Raw genomic sequence first — 22,582 nt, 5'->3', positions numbered from 1 at the left:
GGGCCCGGACGGATTCCCGGTGGAATATTATAAGAAATTTAGTGAGGAGCTTATACCGCGACTGGCACAGGCAGTGAATGGCTTGCGAGAAGGTACGAACTTCCATAAGGAGTCCTTGGCCGCGACGATCACTGTGATCCCCAAACCGGGTAAGAACACAGAGGAAGTGGGGAATTACCATCCAATATCCCTCATCAACACGGACGTCAAGATCTTCTCAAAGATTCTGGCCTCCAGATTACAAGCCTTTGTACCTAGACTGGTGCACCCGGATCAAACCGGGTTTATTCCAGGCAGGGAAGCCAGGGATAATACACTCCGACTCCTCACGATCCAACAACTGGCGAGACGCTTGCGGTCGAAGCTACTTTTGCTCTCCACGGATGCAGAAAAAGCATTCGACAGAGTGGACTGGCTTTTCATGACAGAGACGCTGAGGAGGGTCGGACTAGGTGCTGGGATGTTGACCTGGATCACAGCACTCTACAAACAGCCGAACACACGGGTCCGAGTCAATGGAGCACTGACTGACAGCTTTGACATACGAAATGGCACCAGACAAGGATGCCCACTGTCACCGCTCTTATTTGCGCTTACGTTGGAACCATTCTTAGATCGGGTGAGAGGGACCCCTGCGATAACGGGACTAAAATACCGTACACAGGAACATAAAGTGGCAGCGTATGCCGATGATATGTTGTTTTTCCTGGATGACCCGCTCAAATCTCTACCTCGGCTTATGGAGGAATTTCACATCTATGGGACAGTATCTGGACTGAAGCTGAATACTTCCAAATGCGACGCCATGAACGTCACGGTGCCGGAAAAAGAATATGCGCGATTAAAACAGAGATTCCCCTTCCAATGGTGTGGAACGAGGATGAAGTATCTGGGCATATGGATTACATCAGAAGCAAACGAATTATACAAGCACAATTATGAATCGCTTTTAGCTACGATCCAGAGAGATCTCAAGAAATGGAATTACGACCACATTTCTTGGCACGGACAAGTAGCCGCCATCAAGATGAACATCCTGCCCAGGGTGCTTTATCTCTTCCACGCCATACCTCGGACACTCCCTCCGGCCTTCTTCACGGAGCTCAGGACAGCGATCCTTCAGTATGTATGGAGGGGCGAGAGTGCCAGAATTAGGCATGACAAAATGTGCCTACCAAGGACGTGGGGGGGGTCTCGCCTTACCAGACTTCGGAAAATACTTTCAAGCGACGGTCCTGCAACGACTCCGGGAAATACACACGGGAGTACCCCACAAGCGATGGGTCTCCCTCAACAGGGAGATCGCGGACTTTCGTATATATTCGCATATTTGGCACAAGGAGTCGGATAACACGAAGGACTTTGGGGAGGACTCCCCCGTCACACAGACGATCAACACCTGGTCAAGGATACGGAAGGCACCGTACCTCTCCCCGAAACCAAGCCCATTGATGCCCATCACCCACAACGCGGACATAGGGGACGGAATTCCCTTGTCAGAGTGGCCCACGACAACACAGGATGGTTTCGTGCCAATACAAACAGTGACGGCGGAAGCGGGGGTACGAGCACTTTGGGAACTGACAAATGGAGAGGAACCCACATTGATGCAACAATTCAGGTACGCTCAATTGAAACATTTTTACTTTAACCTCTCACATAGACAGGAGGTGCACAGGGACCTCACATGTTATGAACAACTCTGCTACCACGCACCTGAGGCTGAGGGAACGGTTTCGGTCATATACCAGCGCCTGATCACCGGTGAACGGGATAAGAAGAACATGTTTAAAAGGCAATGGGAAGACCTCACTGAACGAACTTTCACAGATGCTCAATGGGAGCAGGTGCTTATCCTCCAACACAAAAGCGCCTCCAGCTCTCACTACCAGGAGGTGAACTACAAGCTGCTCTCACACTGGCACCGCACCCCATTCCTGCTCCACTGAATGAATGCGGCAATCCCGGACACCTGCTGGAGATGTGAGGAAGACAGAGGAACGCTCAAACATATATGGTGGGACTGTAGGAGCATCAAGCCATACTGGGAAAGCATAGAGAAAGAACTAGATACCATACTCGGGGAACAAGTGCACCTGACAGCGGAATTAGCCTTAATCCACCATACAGAAGTACCACTATTGGTGTATAAAAAATCCATCTTAAGACACCTACTAAATACAGCAAAATCTCTGATACCACTATTGTGGAGGACCACCAACCCACCAACACTGGGGCAATGGAGATGCAAAGTCGAGGATATACAAAGGGCAGAATCCACTATTGCAGAGCTGCGGGGCAGAGGGGAAAAACACACTGAACAGTGGCGACAATGGTACGTGTACATCTCACGGCGAACGAATGAAGACTGAGATGGTGGGACCGGACGGAGGAAGAGATGTGTGGGGCCAGGGCGCGTCCAGGGACTTGCGGCGCTGCCTCGCCCTCCTACCCCCCCCTCTCCCGCCCCTTTCTCCCTCTCTACAGTGGCATACTCCCGTCACAACGCATGAACCATAGGAATATACCACACTCGACAGGGGGAATGCCCCGGGGTCACGGCCAGGGATGACACAGAGTTACAGGCAAGCTGGGGATGGGAATACCACAGAGACGGCACTAGTCTGATATCTGGCCGCGCTGGACTTCGGGTGGTGGATGGGTGGGGGGGATGGGTGCTGGGGGGGAAGGGGGAGGCCTCCCCTTGGGGACTGGGTGCACACAAAAATACACAGAGGCGAACCCCTGAAGACGACGAGACCATAGTGGCAGACATGATGGTGACAGGATGCCAATTCGGGAGCTCTCCAGTAATAGGGACTTCGTCCAAAGCTAGGTTTGAAGGGCTACTGTTGTCGCTTACCCGCTGGACATAAGGCCACCAGGGAGTCAGGGGACGGGGGCGGGGACTGGGAGAGGGGACTGGGGGGGAATCACACACTACGAAGATTGGAACGCAAACCAGATGGGGAACGTATCTCGGGCGGGCACGACTACTACATTCAAATCTTACTCTCACGACGACACTCACGCAACCTCCCACCACCACCGCACCCAAAGGAAAGCTATTCATGCAATCTAACAGCTCTACACACACCCATAAGGATACTCCACACTATTGCTCCACGAGGACTCTAAAAGCCCCACTTTGAGGAGCCACGATACACCTAGACCTGAGGTGGCCTACAGGAACAGGCTTTAGGGGTACACACTAGCTACATCGTGGGGCAAACACTTATATGGCAGCTAGACAAAACGGCTGGTGGCCTGAGGACACCACCTCACATCTAGAGGGAAAGGGGTCCTCACACTTCGTGAGGCAATCGAAAGACTGGTTTACAGCTAATTCATAAAAGTACACTCATAGAGGCGATAAATAGCTCAAAAGGCCGCATGACAATCTCTGCTAGTTTGGTTATAAGTTATATGTTGCGGGAACTACATGTCCCTTCTTCTCTAATATGCTAACAGACCTGCATTATAAATCTATTATAGCTTGCGTTAACCCTTGATTCATGTGATGTACCATTTTCTTTTATGTATAATACATTTGGCAACTGTCAACACAATGTAGTTAATTCAATGCACACCCAGGGCACATTTTGGATTGGAGGAGTAACAGAAACATTGGTGGAGATTTATCAAAGTGTTCTGTTCTAAAAAGTGTTGCAAAATGTAAGAGGGGAGAAATCACCAATGGGATGTGCCTGCTCATACAGTGGTTTCCATGGCGACTGCAAGCTTATAGTACTTTAGACCACTTTTAGGAGAGAACGCTTTGATAAATCTCCCACACTGCTTCCATTTCTTCTCATTCACTTACTAATTCCAATGTCAGAAAAAAAGACAATTACAAAAATGATTTTTAAGGGGCAAAAGGGAATGCACACTTCCAGGACAGTGTTAAATAAAGCAGTGCAGACTTCTAGATTTCATTTTATATTTCACACCTAAAAAAAACCTTTAAAAAAATATATATATATATATTTTTCTAAATGCAGGTGATAGGCAAACAAAGAGTTAAAAACAATCTGGGGAAATTACAGTTCCCATTTGAGTTAACAATGAGTCTGGTTTAACTGACTATTTTATACTCCTGTGAATATTCAAACTCTATTAAGTTGCATTATCGCATCATAAAAAAAAAATAAAAAAAAATTATTATAATTTCCTTCCGTGTTTACTTATGAAATCCTTGAGAAACGCCATAGACCGAAATATTGGGTGTCTAGTGTGCCATGCTCTAAGCTCTTGCAAGTAAGGAAGGTTGAACACTGTTTGCAGCATTGGTAATCAATATATTTACATAAACAGACACACACGTATATATGTTTTATGTGTATATATATATATATATATATATATATATATATATATATATATATATATATATATATATATATATATATATATATATTTATATATATACAAAAATAGAAAGGCAAGGCACTCCTCCTGTAACTTATATAAACAAAATCAAAACTGCCTAGGTGCAATCCCGCGTAAAATATACAATAGGAGATAAAGGGAGCACACTAGGACTTCTTCTCAGTGGAAAAAGTAGTCTTTACTGTATCATCAAATTATACATATCCTGTGCAAAGTACAAAAAAAAAAAAAAAAAAATATCGACGTTTCGACCCTCCTTGGGTCTTTATCAAGATCACAGTGAAATATTAATATCTAAGACAATATATACATATAAGCTTCATTTCACTTATATGTATATATTGTCTTAGATATTAATGACCTAGCAGTACTTACCTATAATAAATTGGATGAAAGAAACCCACGAGTGCCGGTAATTTTTTGATATTTTATACATTTGGAATTTGGCACCTGGTATTATTTGATATACTGGTAGTTGGAGTGCAAGAGGTTTTCAACTTGTTATATATATATATACACACACACACTTTTTTTATTATTCTGTTTATATTAATGGTATACATTCCTTGATTTGTCAAGTATATTCAATCTCGATATTTATACCCTCATATATGATATGTGTAGGTATAAATGTTTAATTTTTTAATGAGATAACTAATAAAATTTTAAGTTTTATAATATTTGGTGTGCACCTGATTATTATTATTATAATTGCCATTTATATAGCGCCAACAGCACTTTACAATATTATAAGAGGGGCGTTTAAGTATAAAAAGGACAATTAAAGAAAACTTATAGGAACGAAAGGTTGAAGAGGGCCCTGCTCAAACGAGCTTACAGTCTATAGGAGGTGGAGTATAAAACACAATAGGACAGGAAATAGAAATCAAATAAGGTAGGAGTGAAGCTGAGCTGGAGGAGAGAGTAGAGTGCTGCCTTTTAGGAGAGAGCAAGAAACAGGTATGTGAGGTCGAGGTTACTCTGGGAGGCCATAAACTTTCCTAAAGAGATGGATTTTAAGGCAAAAACGATTGACTAGGGGAGACTATGATGGTGGTAGGCAGGCTATTCCATAGGAAGGGAGCCGCCCGCGAGAAGTCCTGCAAGCGTGAGTTGGCTGTACGGGTGCGAGCAGCGGACAGGAGAAGGTAACGGCAGAGTGGAGAGACTGAGAAGGGGCATACCTATGGATCTGTGAAGAGATATAGAAGGGGCTAGAATGTTTAGTGCTTTATAGGTATGGATTAGCACTTCGAATTGACTCCTATAGGATACAGGAAGCCAATGTAAGGACTGACAGAGGGGTGAGGTGTGAGAGGACCGACTAGAGAGGAAAAGCAGTCAGGCGGCAGCATTCGTCACAAACTGTAGCAGGGCAAGACGGCTTTTGGGAAGACCAATTAGGAGAGGGTTCCAATAATCCATGCGGGAAATTACTAGTGCACGGGCAAGCTTCTTGGTAGCATCTTGCGTACATATTTATTGTATGTATTTGACAACTAGGGGAGTGGTCCTTCAGCTTTGCATAATAATTCAAGGTTATGATCCAGCTCACATCTCTTTTCACTTTCTCTACTGGTTGCAAACAGTCAAGCAGCAGAAAAGAAATAAATATATATTATTATAAGCCCTTGTAGCTTTTACTAGAAGTGGAGATTGGCAATGTTTACATGAAATATTTTTTGGATTTTTTTTTTTTTTTTTTAATAAAAAGATGTGTGTTCTAAGAGAGGTCCAGTACCATCATACATGTATACATGCAATTAAACCAAAACTCGAAACCCTGTCCAAATACATATGAGCTGCAGTGCTATCTTTATAATGGTAAGAATTCAGCTTTTATACAGGGAGACAATGAATTCCATTTACAGAAAATTCTACCCAGGTGTTTGAAATAACCATTTTGCGAGCTGTAACATAAAACTCTAAAGACTCTGAGACGTCTCTTTTGAAGGAACTGAAGAGAATCTTTCAATCAGAAGAAACACGGGGGGTGGGGCGGAGGGGAAACGCACAAACAGAAAGACGGACAACATGGAGAACACATGAAATGGTGCATTTCAAAGGCCTTGTTCTGTTAAAAAAACAAACAAAAAAACAACTATACCAAACATGCAGCTATGCAGCTTATGACAACTGCTGGCTATGGTAAAGTCAGGGTGATTAGTGTTAGGTAGTACTTAGAGGGAGTTTCTGCTTAAGAGGGCCTAGACATGAGACCTGCCTTCAAAATGCTGATGACTTAACTCCCATGATTCCCTCTAACCCTTAAAAGCCCTAATTCTACTACATTCAGTACACTGCTGTATTCTGATGATTTGAGCCAAGGAGGCGGATCAGGGGCAAGGCCAGCGCCGGCACACCGGTGCAGCGCTGGAAATAAGGCACGTTTATTACCTTTTAAGTGTGGCAAGGGAGCACAAGGCACCTAAATGGTGGTTTTAACACAATAGGGTCAGGACTACATGTTTGTAATCCTGAGCCTATAGTGTTCCTTTAAGTTTATTTATTACATACTATTTAAAATTTTACTTGGTTTCTATATTTTATTTTTATGTGTTTGTTGGTTTAAATAAAAATAATTGTCAAGTCCTTTTAAACTCGGTAAACTGGATTAGGAAATTAGATATGTGCATTAAACATCTTATCTGGCTTTAAAACGTGGTCACTTTTAACACACAAACTTCCTTTAAAACGTAGAATGTCAAAATCGCACGGTGCAACTATTTCCTACGAAAGATAGATAGAAAACAGAGATCAGGGCACTGATAATCATGAAGCCTTTAGATAATATGCAACAACACTGCTTTCACATTATCGTCACTGGTATAACTCTACAAATATATAAAGCCAAAACTTTAAATTTTACAACAGGATATTTAGAGCGCATGCAGTTGTTTTTCACGTCCCCATTTATCTAGCGTTATGGTTGCTTCTTGGATTGTAATCGAAGGTGAGATAAGTGGTATTCTCTATGTTCCGACACCTTCAAATTAGGCAGAAATGCAGAGTACCAACATACAACACTAACTGCTCTTACTGTAAAAATTCCCACAAATAAAGGACAGAGTACAAAATGTGATATGGTTCAGCTATATCTGTAATGCTACAGGTTACCTTATACTAGTTAAAAAAAACACCCGATCACTATTTCGTAGCTATACCGCCAACGAAAAGATACATGCATAATTTGCGCCCTCCAACAGTTTTTAGGAAGAAAGCTGGTCTGATGTGAGGTCTGTAAAGAGGAATGGGATAGAAAGAAGGCGTGCTCAGGTAGAGCGTTTCTGCCACCTCTGTTACCTCGCTGTCTCATTAACAGTCATAGAGGTGTTTCATAATTTAAATTATGAAAGTGCTGATTTCTTTTATAAGCTGGAATTAAAATAGCTATTTTAGCTGAATTGTTTCATGGATATGAAGTTGTCCTATACGATGTTGCAAAAGGTGTGGAACAAGACTTAATACACCATTTATTCAAGTAATGATAGCAAAAACATTTTCGCCAACCTGGGCAGAGAGCTTTAAGCAGAGATGTGACAGCAATATTCTAGAGCTGCACTGTATTCTGGCACTCGAGATGTTGTGGACTACATTCTCCATACTGCTCTTACACCCATAATGCTGGCAAAGCATTATGGGAGGTGTAGTGCAAAACAACTGGAGTGCCGAATGTTGCCTATGCCTGCCCTAGTCAATTAAACCTTCATCTGTTTTTCAGTAATTTAAGACATGCTTAAAAGCCCACTGCTCTGAGATCAGTAACCAGAAAATGTATTTCCCTGCATTACCGTATATACTCGAGTATAAGCCGAGTTTTTCAGCCCATTTTTTGGGCTGAAAAACCCCAACTCGGCTTATACTCGAGTCAAGGTCTGTATTATGGCAATTTGCATTGCCATAATACAGACCGGGGGAGAGGGGGGCTGGCAGAGCTGTAACTTACCTGTTCTGCAGCTCCTGTCAGCTCTCTCCTCCTCTGCGCCGTCCGGTCAGCACCTCGGTCAGCTCCCAGTGTAAGTCTCGCGAGAGCCGCGGCTCTCGCGAGACTTACAGTGTAAGCTGACAGAAGAGCTGCACGGACGGCGCGGAGGAGGAGAGAGCTGACAGGAGCTGCAGAACAGGTAAGTTACAGCTCTGCCAGCCCCCCTCTCCCCCCCACTGAACTGCCACTGGACCACCAGGGAAGGAGAGCCCCCCTCCCTGCCATATATCAAGCAGGGAGGGGGGACGAAAAAAAAATATATAAATATAATAAGAAATAAAATAATAAAAAAAAATTAATAATAATAAATAAAAAGGGGTATAAGGACCACTATGGGAGGGGAGGGGGGGGGGGTATAAGGACCACTATGGGAGGGATGGGGGTATAAGGACCACTATGGGAGGGAGGGGGGTATAAGGACCACTATGGGAGGGAGGGGGGGGGGGGATAAGGACCACTATGGGAGGGAGGGGGGTATAAGGACCACTATGGGAGGGAGGGGGGATAAGGACCACTATGGGAGGGAGGGGGGTATAAGGACCACTATGGGAGGGAGGGGGGGGATGAGGACCACTATTGGAGGGAGGGGGGTATAAGGACCACTATGGGAGGGAGGGGGGGGATAAGGACCACTATGGGAGGGAGGGGGGGGGATAAGGACCACTATTGGAGGGAGGGGGGTATAAGGACCACTATGGGAGGGAGGGGGGGTATAAGGACCACTATGGGAGGGAGGGGGGGATAAGGACCACTATGGGAGGGAGGGGGGGGATAAGGACCACTATTGGAGGGAGGGGGGGGGATAAGGACCACTATTGGAGGGAGGGGGGTATAAGGACCACTATGGGAGGGAGGGGGGGTATAAGGACCACTATGGGAGGGAGGGGGGGATAAAGACCACTATGGGAGGGAGGGGGGGATAAGGACCACTATTGGAGGGAGGGGGGTATAAGGACCACTATGGGAGGGAGGGGGGGATAAGGACCACTATGGGAGGTATAAGGACCACTATGGGAGGGATGGGGGTATAAGGACCACTATGGGAGGGATGGGGGGGATAAGGAACACTATGGGAGGGAGAAGGGGGATAAGGACCACTATGAGAGGGAGGGGGTGGGATAAGGACCACTATGGGAGGGGAGGGGGAAGTAAGGACCACTAGGGGAGGGAAGGGTAAGGACCACTAGGGGAGGGGTGAGTCAGGACCACTGGGGGGGGGTGAAGGAACACGGGGGTGGGGAGGTAAGGACCACTGAGGGAGGAGGAGGGGAAGTCAGGACATATGGGGGGGGAGGGGGCGGCAAAATTTTTTTTGCCTACGGCGGCAAATATCCTTGCACCGGCCCTGCACACACTGCATTCACACACTGCATTCATACACACACACACTGCATTCATGCACACACACACTGCATTCATGCACACACACGCTGCACTCATACACACACACATACGCACACACTGCATTCATTATACACACACTGTAAATAAATATTCAATTAATATATTTTTTTTAGGATCTAATTTTATTTAGAAATTTACCAGTAGCTGCTGCATTTCCCACCCTAGTCTTATACTCGAGTCAATAAGTTTTCCCAGTTTTTTGGGATAAAATTAGGGGCCTCGGCTTATATTCGGGTCGGCTTATACTCGAGTATATACGGTACTTCATCTATGTCTTAAATAGGATCGGTCACTTTTTTTATGTTGGCATGTTCTAGTCCGCCCTCCCCCTTTTAATTGCCTTGTGTGTTTGTTTGTTTTTTAAAGCTATACTTAAAGAAAAGTAGGGTCTACTTTTCCTTATGTATAATCTGAAGGTTGACAAAAGTTGACGAGCTCCACGGCCTTTGTCAAGTTTGTCAGTGGTTGTACTCAACTCCTTCCAGTGTTGCGTCACTTCTGTGAAAGTCAACACAGCTCCATTGGAAGCCAAGGAAGGAGAGAACGTGAAATTCCCGCCGCTGCCATCTTAGGAACACAAACAGAAGAACCACCAATCCTGAGACTTTAATTGGTGGTGGGTACAGGTTTGGGGGTTATAGCAAGGCCGGGGGAAGAAAGAAAATTCCAACTTCTCCTTCCACTAGATTATGGTTTAAAGAATTATATTACCAATGCACCTACAGTCCATACCTGCTTTTTTGGGCAGTTTTATCCCCCAATTTTAGATTGCAAGCTTGTATGATTAGTGCCCTCACCACCTCACCTTCCTGCAAGTCAAATTATTATTATTATTATTATTATTATTATTACAAATGCACCTTGATCAATTTACCTCAATGTCTAATCCACTTACTGTACATTGCAGTAGAATATGTTGGTGCATATAAATGATGAAAATAAAATAATAATAATAATAAACCTTTTAAATGGAAACATTTAATTGAATACCAGACAAAGATAGCACAAATAAAAGTTGCAAAGGGAGGACTAAGGGGTAATATTTGAAAGAATTTTGTAGAAAAAAAGGCAGGTAGATTCCTGGAATACTTAAGCTACACTAACAAGGATAAAACAATAAGGATTTTGAGAAAGGCTATGCCAACCAATAACTGTGCACAAGCATATTTGATGGGTCATTTGGCTCTTATCTACCATCAGAATCTTGGTTTCTGTGTTCCGAATAGGTCTGTCTTTTGAGGTTGCCAGGCACTGTAATTACCGGTCATTGTTGCAGGACAAGATAATAGAGGGCTAACACAGCATGTAGAAATATGGAGTTGTCTGAAGAAGAAGAAAAAAATACATACTCTTAAAACGATAGTATTCCAAACGTGCCAGAATAAAAATAAAACGTATTTTATTAGATTAACAAACTCCAACTTTGTCCTAAAAGAGCCGTAACAATTTTAATGTTTTGCTCCATTGTGTTTAAAGAATTGTTTTATATATTTTTTTAATTACATATGGTTTTTTTTTGCAATTTAGAATTACTTAAAAACCATCTTCACTTTGTACTGTAACAGTGAATCCCCGGAGAGACCCCAAGTAGCATCCAATCACCTTTCAGTATTATGCTTATGTAAAAAGGTATTTTTTTTATCTCTAAACTCAAATAGAAAGCTCTTTTTAATAGAATTTTTAAAAATAAATACATAAAAAATGTGCAATCTGAGGAGTGATTTATGACTATACTCCCTGTTTGGGTTAGTTCTGAAGCAGACACGGTCAACTGATAGAAAATAGTGACTAACTTGAAAAATTCAATTCCCTTTAGCCTGGAATGATGGAGGTTTGTGTTGAGACAATGCTTGTTTAACCTTGCCTTTTCTCAGAAAAAAAACAATTACGATGGTTAAAAAAGTGAATGTCCCATTTTATCAAACGTCGGTAGCTTCCATGCTTCAGTGAGTTACCTCACAGTCATTCACTGTGTTCTCTTCTATAAAATAGACTATGATAAACGAGGCCCCTAAACGAGGGGCAATCGCCACGAAAACCAGAGGGACCTTAATGCACATTACACTTGTGACTTTAATCACTAAAGTGAGAATTCTGGGTAAATTCAAAGTGAATTGCAAATTCAAGGCCAGAGTAGTCAGACTAAAAGTAGAGCTGAATTATAGATTTTTTTCCAGTTTGGCTAGTTTTATCTTAAACTTCAAATTTCTTTGAATTAACCTTGAATTCTCAGTTTGTTAAATAACACTGTTTGATGAATCACACCCTGCATTTATCTGGGAAATGGTGGCTATTATTATTATTATTGCCATTTATACAGCGCCAACAGATTCCGTAGCCCTTTACAATATTACGAGAGAGGGGATTTAACTATAAATAGGAAAATTACAAAAAAACTTACAGGAACAATAGGTTAAAGAGGACCTTGCTCAAACGAGCTTACAGTCTATAGGATTCACCAAGTTCTATAAATGGCAATGTGTTATTACTAGGATTTAATGATAAAAATTTACAATTATTTGAACTCGAGTTTGCCTTCTATGTCTGCATTGGAAATGACTGAAAATTGTTGAATGCCTTTACTACAACTTTTAGGCTTAGAGTTTGTTGGTATTTTAAAGGGACACTACAAACACAAAGCACTTCAGAAGAAGTTGAGAACTTGCTGTAGCTGCAGTTACTAGATTTGACTATACTTGATAAAGACCATACCTGATAAAGGCACTAATGTAAAGTTGAAAGATTGCAGTTTTCCTCACAATAAGTTTGTCTGAGTGCCTGGCCCTTTATTACATTGATCTGCATTTGAGTGGAGTCGCTCGGGCTGTAAAGCACCTGGTTTGCCTGTCTCTTTAAAGCATGTGCCATCTTCTTCTCTCTTTACTAGGTCAGTTTAGACAAAACGTAGACATTGCCATTTCAAAGAAACATTGTCAGAAATAAGGAACAAGGTCTGCGCGCCACAACCACTTCATTCAGGTGAAGTGGATTTGGTGCATTGAGTTTCCTTCCCATCCTTTTTAAGTGCAATATTTTTTAGGAAAAAGAGTAAAGACATGAAGGTCCTTGAACAGTGATTGATTGTACTGTGTAACAACTTGTCTGAGTAACCACAACTCAGCAATTTATAGCCAAAGAATTGGAGAGACGGTGAGTGGCATGTCTAAAGATATATGGCAAAAATGTCTAAAAGGAAGAAACTTTTAGCAACTTTTTTCAATGACAGTTTTGAGTAATTTTTTTTTTACTTTTTAGCAACAATGTTTGGTTACAAATTGTTCAGTATTGTTCCATTTGTTATTTTAGATCAGTTACTGAATGAAAAATGCCCACATATGCATTGTTGTTGACCCTTACACTGCATACTCCTTGACCAAATAATTAAATCCATAGCTGATAATCCTTCCTCAATAAATACCTTTTGTTATCATAATATTGATTTTGGAATACATATTTACATTAAACACGTGGGTTATAAATTAGAGGAAAATAGATATATCCAGGCCACAGAAACATGTAAGGCAAGCATGTCAAACTCAAAGCCTAACACAGGCCAAATAAACAAGGTTTAAAGAGCCACTATAGTCACCTGAACAACTACAGCTTAATGTAGTTGTTCAGGTGAGATCTATAGCTCCCTGCAGGCAATCTAATGGAAACACTGTATTTTCAGAGAAAATACAGTGTTTACATTGATTGATAGGAATACCTCCAGTGGCTGTCACTCAGACGGCCACCAGAGGGACTTCCTATAATGTAGGGCCCTAAAAAGTCCATGTACACGTCAGACGTATTAAAATACGTCTGACGTGTGCAGGAGAGAGAAGGCACTGCACTGTGTCAGCAGAGGAGAGGGGGCGGGCAAATACCGCGAGCTGAGCCGTCAGTCAGCTCAGGGCCGCGCACACCGCACAAATGCGCGGTAGTGCGCTCAGGACTTCAAAGGGCGGCATGAATGCCGCCCTATGAAGTATGTGCGGCGAAACCGCGCATGCGCACAAGGGAGCAATGACGCTGCCGAATGGAAGCGTCTGATTGCTCCCTGCTCGCGCTCGCCTATTTCATCATTTTGGCAAAATAGGGGGCGTGGCTTCACGAGGTTCCCGGCACTGGAACAATGTGTAAAATGGGCTGCCTAGAGTGACCCTTTAAGTTTATGTGGGCCGCAAAATAACTAAACCTTCAATTTTCATAGAAACATGGGTTGGAATGTACTTAGAAAAGTACAGTATTAAAAAATGCTGCCTGACACTGGACGTCTGCACGCTCGTAGGGCTTCAAAGTAAACAAAAGAGCACATTTATTTTAAGGAGAAGGCATTTGCATATCTCCAATGTTTCAGTCCAACTACCTTGAGATATTAAGAAACGTTTGCTAATGGTACTGAAATGGTGAATGTATGCGGTTGCACAGCTATAAAGTCAAGAATCAGACAGGAATGGTCTTACCTGTCTTGTGGCTGCAAGTTTGACATGCTTGATGTAAGGTGTCAGATATGACAGAAAAATAGCCTTACGGATGGCCAAAAACGCTTTCCCCATCAACGTGTCTCCAGCGACAGAGTTGGTCTTGCTGACAGTGTGCAAATTTGTCATTTGTATTTTATTTGCAGTACTGAAAAAAGGCACAGTGATCTTGAACTTTAAGTACTACAGAAAATGGAAATTAGTACCATCATGAAAAAGACATCTACATGCGGAAAGGAAAAAAATGTCAAATCTTAGCGGGTTCTAGACTTCAATGAAATGGACGTTAAGTGGAATAACCAACAATGTATTCATTGTCAGCTAAAATGAACAATATTCTAAGGACCGCACATGTTTGTAACTTTGACAGCATTTTTTCTTGCAAATGTTAATACGTTATGAATTATTTTTAATATCCCCTGAGCGCTGCTTTTAATTATCATGAAAGTGCTGTTAAAAAAAAAAAATTTAAAATGCCACATCACGTCCACTTGACATCTGTGTTTAACATATGATAAACCACAACACTAAGAATGTATTATTGCAGGTTTCAGTACGCGTGGTGACACACTCGCAAATATATTCTTGGCAAGCACATGTTAAACCTGAGATTAAAAGAGCTCACTATAAATCGCAAATTCATTAAGTCCACAAAGAGCATTAAAGCCGTAGCATGGACTGGTTGTGGATCATGTTGCTATGTTCAATAATACTGCTAAGCCTAGGAATTAACTGGAATCTTTGTGAAGTGATACACTGGAGAAATAAATACACTAATAAAAACATCTAAATAAAACAAATAAATAAATCTATTAAGGTTTCTGAAAAAAAAAACATTATCAAAAGAATGATCTGTCTCAATGAAGTACAGCATACCTCTCAACTGTGGAGTCACAAAAAGCAAGACACCAATGGAAGGGGGATAAAGGGGGCAGGACAGTGAAGCAGTCGCGCAATTGGCTCCTCCTAAAAGAGGCAAATATGATGAATGCACGCCCCCGGCTTCCTGCCAATCATGTAAGGTCAGCCCACTGAGGGTAGGGCATGCAGGGAGCACTGTTTCAGGGTCAAAAGGCTCTGAACATAGACGTGCTCATGCTATGCTTGTTAGGGACAATCCCCTTTGTCCCCAAAAGCAAGAAGTTGGGACAAGACCCGAAAAACGGGACAGTTGGGAGGTCTGGTGAAGTCCTGCAATAGTCATTTAATTTCAGTTCTCTCCAGACATTCAGGCTTATTCACTTAAGTGAGAATTGTCAGGAATTAAAAGTGATTTAAAGTAAACTCTAAATTTAAGACCTAGCTGGAAGCATAGCTGATTTGGAGGAGTTGTTTCGGTTTGGAGATTTGGGCCTTAAATTTAAAATTCAATCGGATTTCACTTTGAATTCTGAACAATTTTTACATTACTAAAGAACTTTGTTTCAATGTAAATTTTTACCCCTGTAATTCGAATGTGTTAAACATAAATAGCTTCCTGTTTGTTCTCCCAGATTACCTACACAAGGTATGATCACATATGCTGTAGGGTGAAGACTTCAGCCTTTGTAATCTTAACTTTCACGTTTTTGAATCATTCTTACACTTGTGCAAGAATCTGTCTCGTTTTATCCTGCGACTTCTTCTTATACTTTTTACGGGGTTAATAAGCAGACATCTGAGGGGACCGCTGCCTGCTTAGAATCATTAGGTTTCTGTAAAACGGCTTGATCAAGTTGGTTATCCATATGTATGTTCCAAAAATATTATGTTTTACAGCTGTACATGCAGTTTTTGGCAGTAAATTCTACAGGCCTCTTCTGCTTCTTTGATTCCTACATGGAGGAAGTTCTAGAAATCAAGGTAAAAAGAGCATCTGACACATTCTGCAATTTAAAGTGCTACTGCATTACCTTGACCATTTCAGCATTTTTAAGAGGTCTTGGCGTAAGGACCCTGTAGGTGCATGTTACAGTAAGAATTGCTGCACATATTGAGATATTTTCTATTACTGCCAGAGGTAAAACTTAACACGCGCCTGCCCAATTAGCCAGACCGGAAAAGAGTTTCAGGTTGGCTAATGTTAATTCTGTGCATATTCTTTGCACATGAAATTCAATCATTGGTTGACGCTCTCAGCCAATGATGACCAGCAGGGTTGTCATCCAGCTTCATTACAAGGAAACAGCGCTAGGGGTACTACTAGCATCATAACCATTACAGCAGGCTGTAGAGGTTATAAAGCTTGGAGTAACCCTTCAGAGATAACCCATGAATATGCATTTATAAGTTTTGAAAAATGCAATGAATGCATGTTGTAGTCATTTGCTTGTGAAAAGGTATAGGATTTGCTCTAGAAGTAGCCCACTTTGGGATGTATCCTTTGATCTAATTAACAAGTTAGGAGGAATAATACTTGGGGAAAAAACCTGAAATAGCCTTACTACACTTATTTGGAAAAGAGTATAACAGGAAGACAGAGATTCTGATACTCCATTGCCTTACGGCTACTAAGATATTAATTGCAAGGGAATGGAAGCAAACTATTCTACCAACCAAGAATCAACTTAAGACTCAATTGGTAAAACAACTAAAGATGGAAATGGGTGTGATTCTTACTAACCCCTATGCAAACTTGATTTATATCCAACTCTTATTGCTGACATTAAACGGTTCTGAGATAAGTAGAACTGATTGAGAATCGCTTAAAGTGGACTTTTTTAAAATTGGCCTTAGAGATGGAATTATGTTAGCGGGAAATGTCTCTTCAGACCATTTTGGTCGAACCAGACCATGCCTATCAGTGATAAATGAAGGTGTCTTCGGACTCTATACCTTCTATGCCACTGAATAGAATGAAGACACGATTGAGCTATAACTATTTCCGACCTTACCTACTGATAGTGACTGATTAGAGAATCTAAAGAGGACATAACATATAAAGAAGACCAGAATTGACCTAGAATGGCTGTGTTGTATTGTTAGGATGCATGACTGCCGTATAATGTGAAACTACGTTTCCCGATGTTTTGTCTGACATTGATGTTTGGAAATTATTGAAATAAAGGGCTCTCTGTTAGCACCTTATAAATATGATATATAGTTTTTGTTCTTTCTGATGTTATAATTGTCAACGATGTCTGGAAACTTGTAACTTTTTTATCGGCTAAATGTCTGTCTTCAGCTTCTGTAGGAGCCATTTTGTATGTGTAATCTGTTTAATAAAATTTAATAAAAAGAAACTGAAAAAAAAAAAAAAGGATTTGGTGATATCACATTTCATGCTACTATTTGCTAAACCGTCAGCCTGGAGAAAAGGGATTTATTTGATTTTATTTTTTCTATGCGATTTCTTCTTTTTGTATTTATTTTAGCTTTTGGTTTGTGGTTTAATCATGTTTATTTCCTGTTCTATTTCCAAGGGAGAAGATGATGAGTCAAGGGTTTAGTGTCAATGTTGCATATTACGAAGGAGGACATGCAGAGTGGTTTGACAGTAAAGTAATATCTGTACCCGAAGCAGACGAAAGTTCTGAATAAAAGAATTGTCCATATATTCATGATCATACTGTAGTGTGTGTATCTCTGTATATTTATGAATATATCACAAAATCCACACGTACATGATAGCAAGAGAAATTAGCAAAAACAGAAATAAAAAGCAGAGGGAGAAAAAAATAAAAGAGACAAATATAGATCGAGACAGTCCACTACTGTACCAGTAACTCCTTTTATCCCTGCATGGCTCCAAATCCACCACTTTGGTATACAGGTCTCTTTACAGATCAGCCTTTGTGACTTTAACACCAACTACAAGATCGCCTTGTATTTTATAAAGTGTAAAGGGAACAGAGATGCCTGGTCCGTGACTTGGAAATTTAGACCTGTCTTGCTACATTGTCAGTCTATCTCCTCCTGCACCAGAGACCCAAACAGTCTTCATCCAGAATTCAATCCCTCAGCCTGCTTCTGGTACCATCTTTGTAACAAAAAGCTTTTTGGCTCTGAGCACTTAGAACTCTGTAACTGGTACCACATACAAGAGAGCATGCAGCCATAAAACAGGCCATTAGACAAAAACAGTACATAAAGCATAAATATATATTCTATTGCAGTGGAGACTCACCCAAAGGGGCACTTGGAGCAGATTCCCACCATGGTTTTTGTGAAGAAATATGTATTTGCAGTAGTTTAGAAACACGAAGATTATATTTTCTGGAGAGTAAGGTGGTTAGCCAAAGAATATGGGTAAAAATATGGTCTCTCTTTAATTCTGTAATAGGTTTTAGTTCTGCAGGGTTCTCCCCCCACCCCCCTCATTAGCAGCTGTTTGGAGAAGCTTTCTTGAGAGCATCCAAGCATGTCACAAAATGGTTCTGGTTTGAAATCTGCTCTGTTTCAACCTAGTAGGTTTTGCCTAGTGTCCTTTAACCCCTTAAGGACCAAACTTCTGGAATAAAATGGAATTATGACGTGTCAGACATGTCATGTGTCCTTAAGGGGTTAAGAAGGGGTTTTAATTGAGTTGGCATTCAGACAGCAGAGCCAGCTGCCCATGAGTGGAGGCATGCTATTGTCCTCTCTATTCAGGGATCATCATTAGCTGATAGCACCAGATAGTGCCCACATGAGAGAGAAGTGAATAGTCCTCTTGGAAAGTAGCACAGGGAAAACAGAGCAACCACAGTTCTTGACCCCTGACAAATATAAGTGTTACATATTTTATTTTTCTCTCCCTCAATAGCACCAATAACTGCTTCCGGGCTGATTAAGCAAGGGAGTTGATTCAAATATATAATAATATATATATATATTAATTGGAAGCACAGGAGTGACAAGTGGAGGAGGGCATTTCTGACACAGAGCACTGTGCTGCCTGTCACCCATACCCACGATCTTCTTTAAAGTGTTCAGTCACTCTACAGCTGAGACCTGGGACACTCATGCTGTGGCTAATTGAAACATTGTGAAGCTTCAAACTGCAGGACTGGGGCTGGGACTCTGACGACTGATCTGATTTAGATTTGAATCTGTTTCAATCTGTAATAATTGTTAAGCATGCCAGATATTCCTTAGCTCCATATTACCAGTGCAGATTAATTCTATTGCCAGCTGCAAAGGTAATAAGGAGTCTATTACTATCTTAATGCTTGAACGCTGTGTACACTGTGTGCGAAGAGCTAATAGTAAGTCAGGAGTAGCTGACATGTTTGGAGGCTATTAGTATCTTCATGCTTTAATTATGTGCACAATGGAAAGCAAAAAGTTATTATAGCAGGAGCACTACTGAAGATGGAGCATTATCCAGAGACATGTACTGTGTGGATATTGCAGCTCTGTGTAGTCCATAACAGTGATCCGGGCTGTGTGGGATAGTTGTGAGTATCTCCTTATTGTGATATTGTGACCAGATCTGTGTGTAATTTCTCTGTATTATACTCAGCTCTACCTCTTGTATGGGTATTTCTGTATTGTACTCTGTTCTATGTACTTTATAGATATCGCTATGTTGTGCAAAGTTTGTTTTATTGTATACGCATCTCTGAATTATGCTCAGCTCTCTGTATTGTATCAGTATCTCTGTACTGTATAGGGAGGAGTAAATTGTACAGGTTGTATTATATAACTTACACAGGGGAAACATAAAATCTAAATCCTGGAGTATTTTACATATATTTCACAGAATATGCAAATATATGCAAATCACCATGTCCATGTACATAAACGGGCTTTCGGGCTTTAACAATAGATGACGCTGCATCAAAGTCCATGGTCTTCAGATCTGAGATCTTTAAAAAAAAAAAGTCATACTTCATGTAACTTTATAATACAGAATTCTAAAGATTACACTGCATCTATGCCAAGACATCCCCTCCCTTGTCTGAATTCTGGAATGTAAAATGGTATTGGTATGCTGGGCTATCAGATCTGTGCAGTAGAATATGGTAAAAAGGATATTAGATTGCACAAGTAACTTCTGCACTTATTTCCCATACTGATATAAGAGATTGCAAATGAAAGAAAGAATAAAAATAACAATGTGGTAGGTTTCTTGGAACAAATAAAATCCAGCCGTTCAACAGCATAACGCAGTAGTTTATAGCCTATTTTTCCTCCACCCAGAATTCTGCTCTGCTACCAAAGACAAGACCACAGTTGTGGGGCTAAAAGAAGAAACATTTAATATAAAATGCAAACAACAACAAAAAAACAAACAAACACAAAAAAAACACAAAAAAATATATATACAGAACAAGAGGTTGGATTGCATTATTAAGAAATTAAAAGAATAATTCTGTGCACTGCTCTGGGAACAGAATGACCACCCTCTGGGATTTATTTCTATTACGTTTGGATTCCATGCAAACTGTTGACCTTCCGCCACATACACATGCATACACATACTGATTTGGACTTTTTTGTTTTTTTAAATAAAAGCTTGTATTGAACAGATTAAATTTTTGTCTAGGCATTGAAAAGATGTAGTTGTCTGCCCATGCCCCACATTAATTGGATTATCCATCTAGGTCTGCAACATAATGACTAGCACTAGATTTATATCCCCACAGAATACTTGGATCAAGGCAACCAGGACTGCATTACGGTACTTGGGATCTTTGGTCAGAGCTTAGAATAGTGGGTCCACTCATTTTGTGGACACACAAGTTCCCATACCCTATTTTTTCTTCATGTCTCTTACTCCGTCCCATTATTATCAAATCGAGACCATTTTATAACCTTTAATGCGACATAATTCAAGAGGGAAATTATCATGGAGGGCTAGTGCTAGCCCTTTCGGGTTAGCAGGGTGCACTGGAAGGTGGGTTGCATTAGTTAATAGCTTATGGTGTTTTCCTGCTGCAGTTCCTCCTCTCGGTAGACACAGGCCTGCTTATGCAGATGCTTTGTGTGTTTTCTAGTCTACAATCCAGTTTATGCCAAGCACAGCAGCTGTTCCCAGACATCCATGCCCTGTTCTATCACCCTTTATCTCTCCACAAGCTGGATTAGTGTGCTAAAAAAGCTTCACTCCTTTGCTGTTGCCGTCTACTCGTTGGGTTAAGTGTCTGTGTCAACCGAAATCCAGGCACTGTTTATGGGACAGAAAATTATACTGTGCAACCACAATCATATGAAGATGTGAATGCACGTCACGGTGTGTGAGAATGCATTTCAAAAAAATTCCTGTGAACTGTGGGAAAGCATAATGAGAGGGGCAAACTTGGCAACAAAGACAAACAGTAAATCGAGAAGAGTGTTAAAATAAAAAAAAAAATTAAAAAAACATCTTCGATGATGTAATGGTTCATGCCATACAATTAACAGTGCAGTTGGCTTGGTACTCTCTCTCTCTCTCTCTCTCCTATAACCCCAAACTTATTTCTTCTCCGTTGGGCCCCATCACTTGTGTCTAGTGGGGAAGTGAGTAGACTTCTGTACTTCTGATTGTATCAAAACACACTATACAGGACCTATGGTTAAAAATACCAGGTTCCGCGTCCTTCCTTGGGACCAAGTACCAGCACCAGCAGATGTTTTTCTTACAATTGAACTGAATGTCCATAAACCATTCCACTGAGCAGCTGAGGTCTTTCGAAACTTGCCACCAACTTTGTTCAAGGACCCTGAAGTTAAGTCAATGTTGGCAACAACATTTAGAACTTGGCAGAGCTAGAAAACCGCTACTTTACTCAAGAAGCCACAGGAACAGATTCAGTTTAAAGGAACATTATAGTGTCAGGATCATAATAATGTATTCCTGACACTATTGTGCTGATGTGGCTGTTTAGGTGACTGACCCATCTTTGTGCAGTAAAGAGGTAATTTTACCCACCTTTTCTCCACCGCCACGCTGGCCTTTCAATGATCTCAGACAATCCAAAGCTTTCCCATTGGAAAGCATTTGGAGACTATTGCTCATGCAAAGCAAAACGCTGTGCTGCACCAATCAGCATCTCCATTTAGAGATGCATTAAATGAATGCAGAGCATGGACATGGTGAACGTCAGTGCTCCACACATGATGCATCTCTAGTGGCCATCTGCGTGACTGCCCCAAGAGGCGTTTCCAGCCAGCAATGTAAACACTGCCTTTCCGGTCAGGCTATAGACACTAGAACCATTACTTTAAGCTGTAGTGGTTCTGGTGACTATAGTGTCCCTTTAATGAATCAATTCAGTATGTAAGTAGTCCTTCTTGAGGTTACATCTACAATATTTTGGGGTATAGCAGCGCATGGAAAACCTGCTTATTCCAGTGTCTCAGTTGTTGATTAGGGTGCTATTAAATCTTTAATCTGCTAAAAATCCACAATGGAATTAATGAGGTCCGCAGCACATATTGCACAAGCAGCAGCTTG

General features: G+C 41.3%; 1 protein-coding gene across 2 annotated transcripts in view; it reads right to left on the bottom strand.

The window, feature by feature from the left end:
- The window catches only part of CSGALNACT1 (chondroitin sulfate N-acetylgalactosaminyltransferase 1), a 369,464-nt gene that overhangs the window by 268,598 nt on the left and 78,284 nt on the right, over positions 1-22,582 (bottom strand). The gene's annotated exons all lie outside the window — the stretch shown is intronic.

The sequence above is a fragment of the Pelobates fuscus genome, chromosome 5 (assembly GCF_036172605.1).
Source record: "Pelobates fuscus isolate aPelFus1 chromosome 5, aPelFus1.pri, whole genome shotgun sequence".
Taxonomy (NCBI): Eukaryota; Metazoa; Chordata; class Amphibia; order Anura; family Pelobatidae; genus Pelobates; species Pelobates fuscus.
This window is presented reverse-complemented; position numbering and strand designations above follow the sequence as displayed.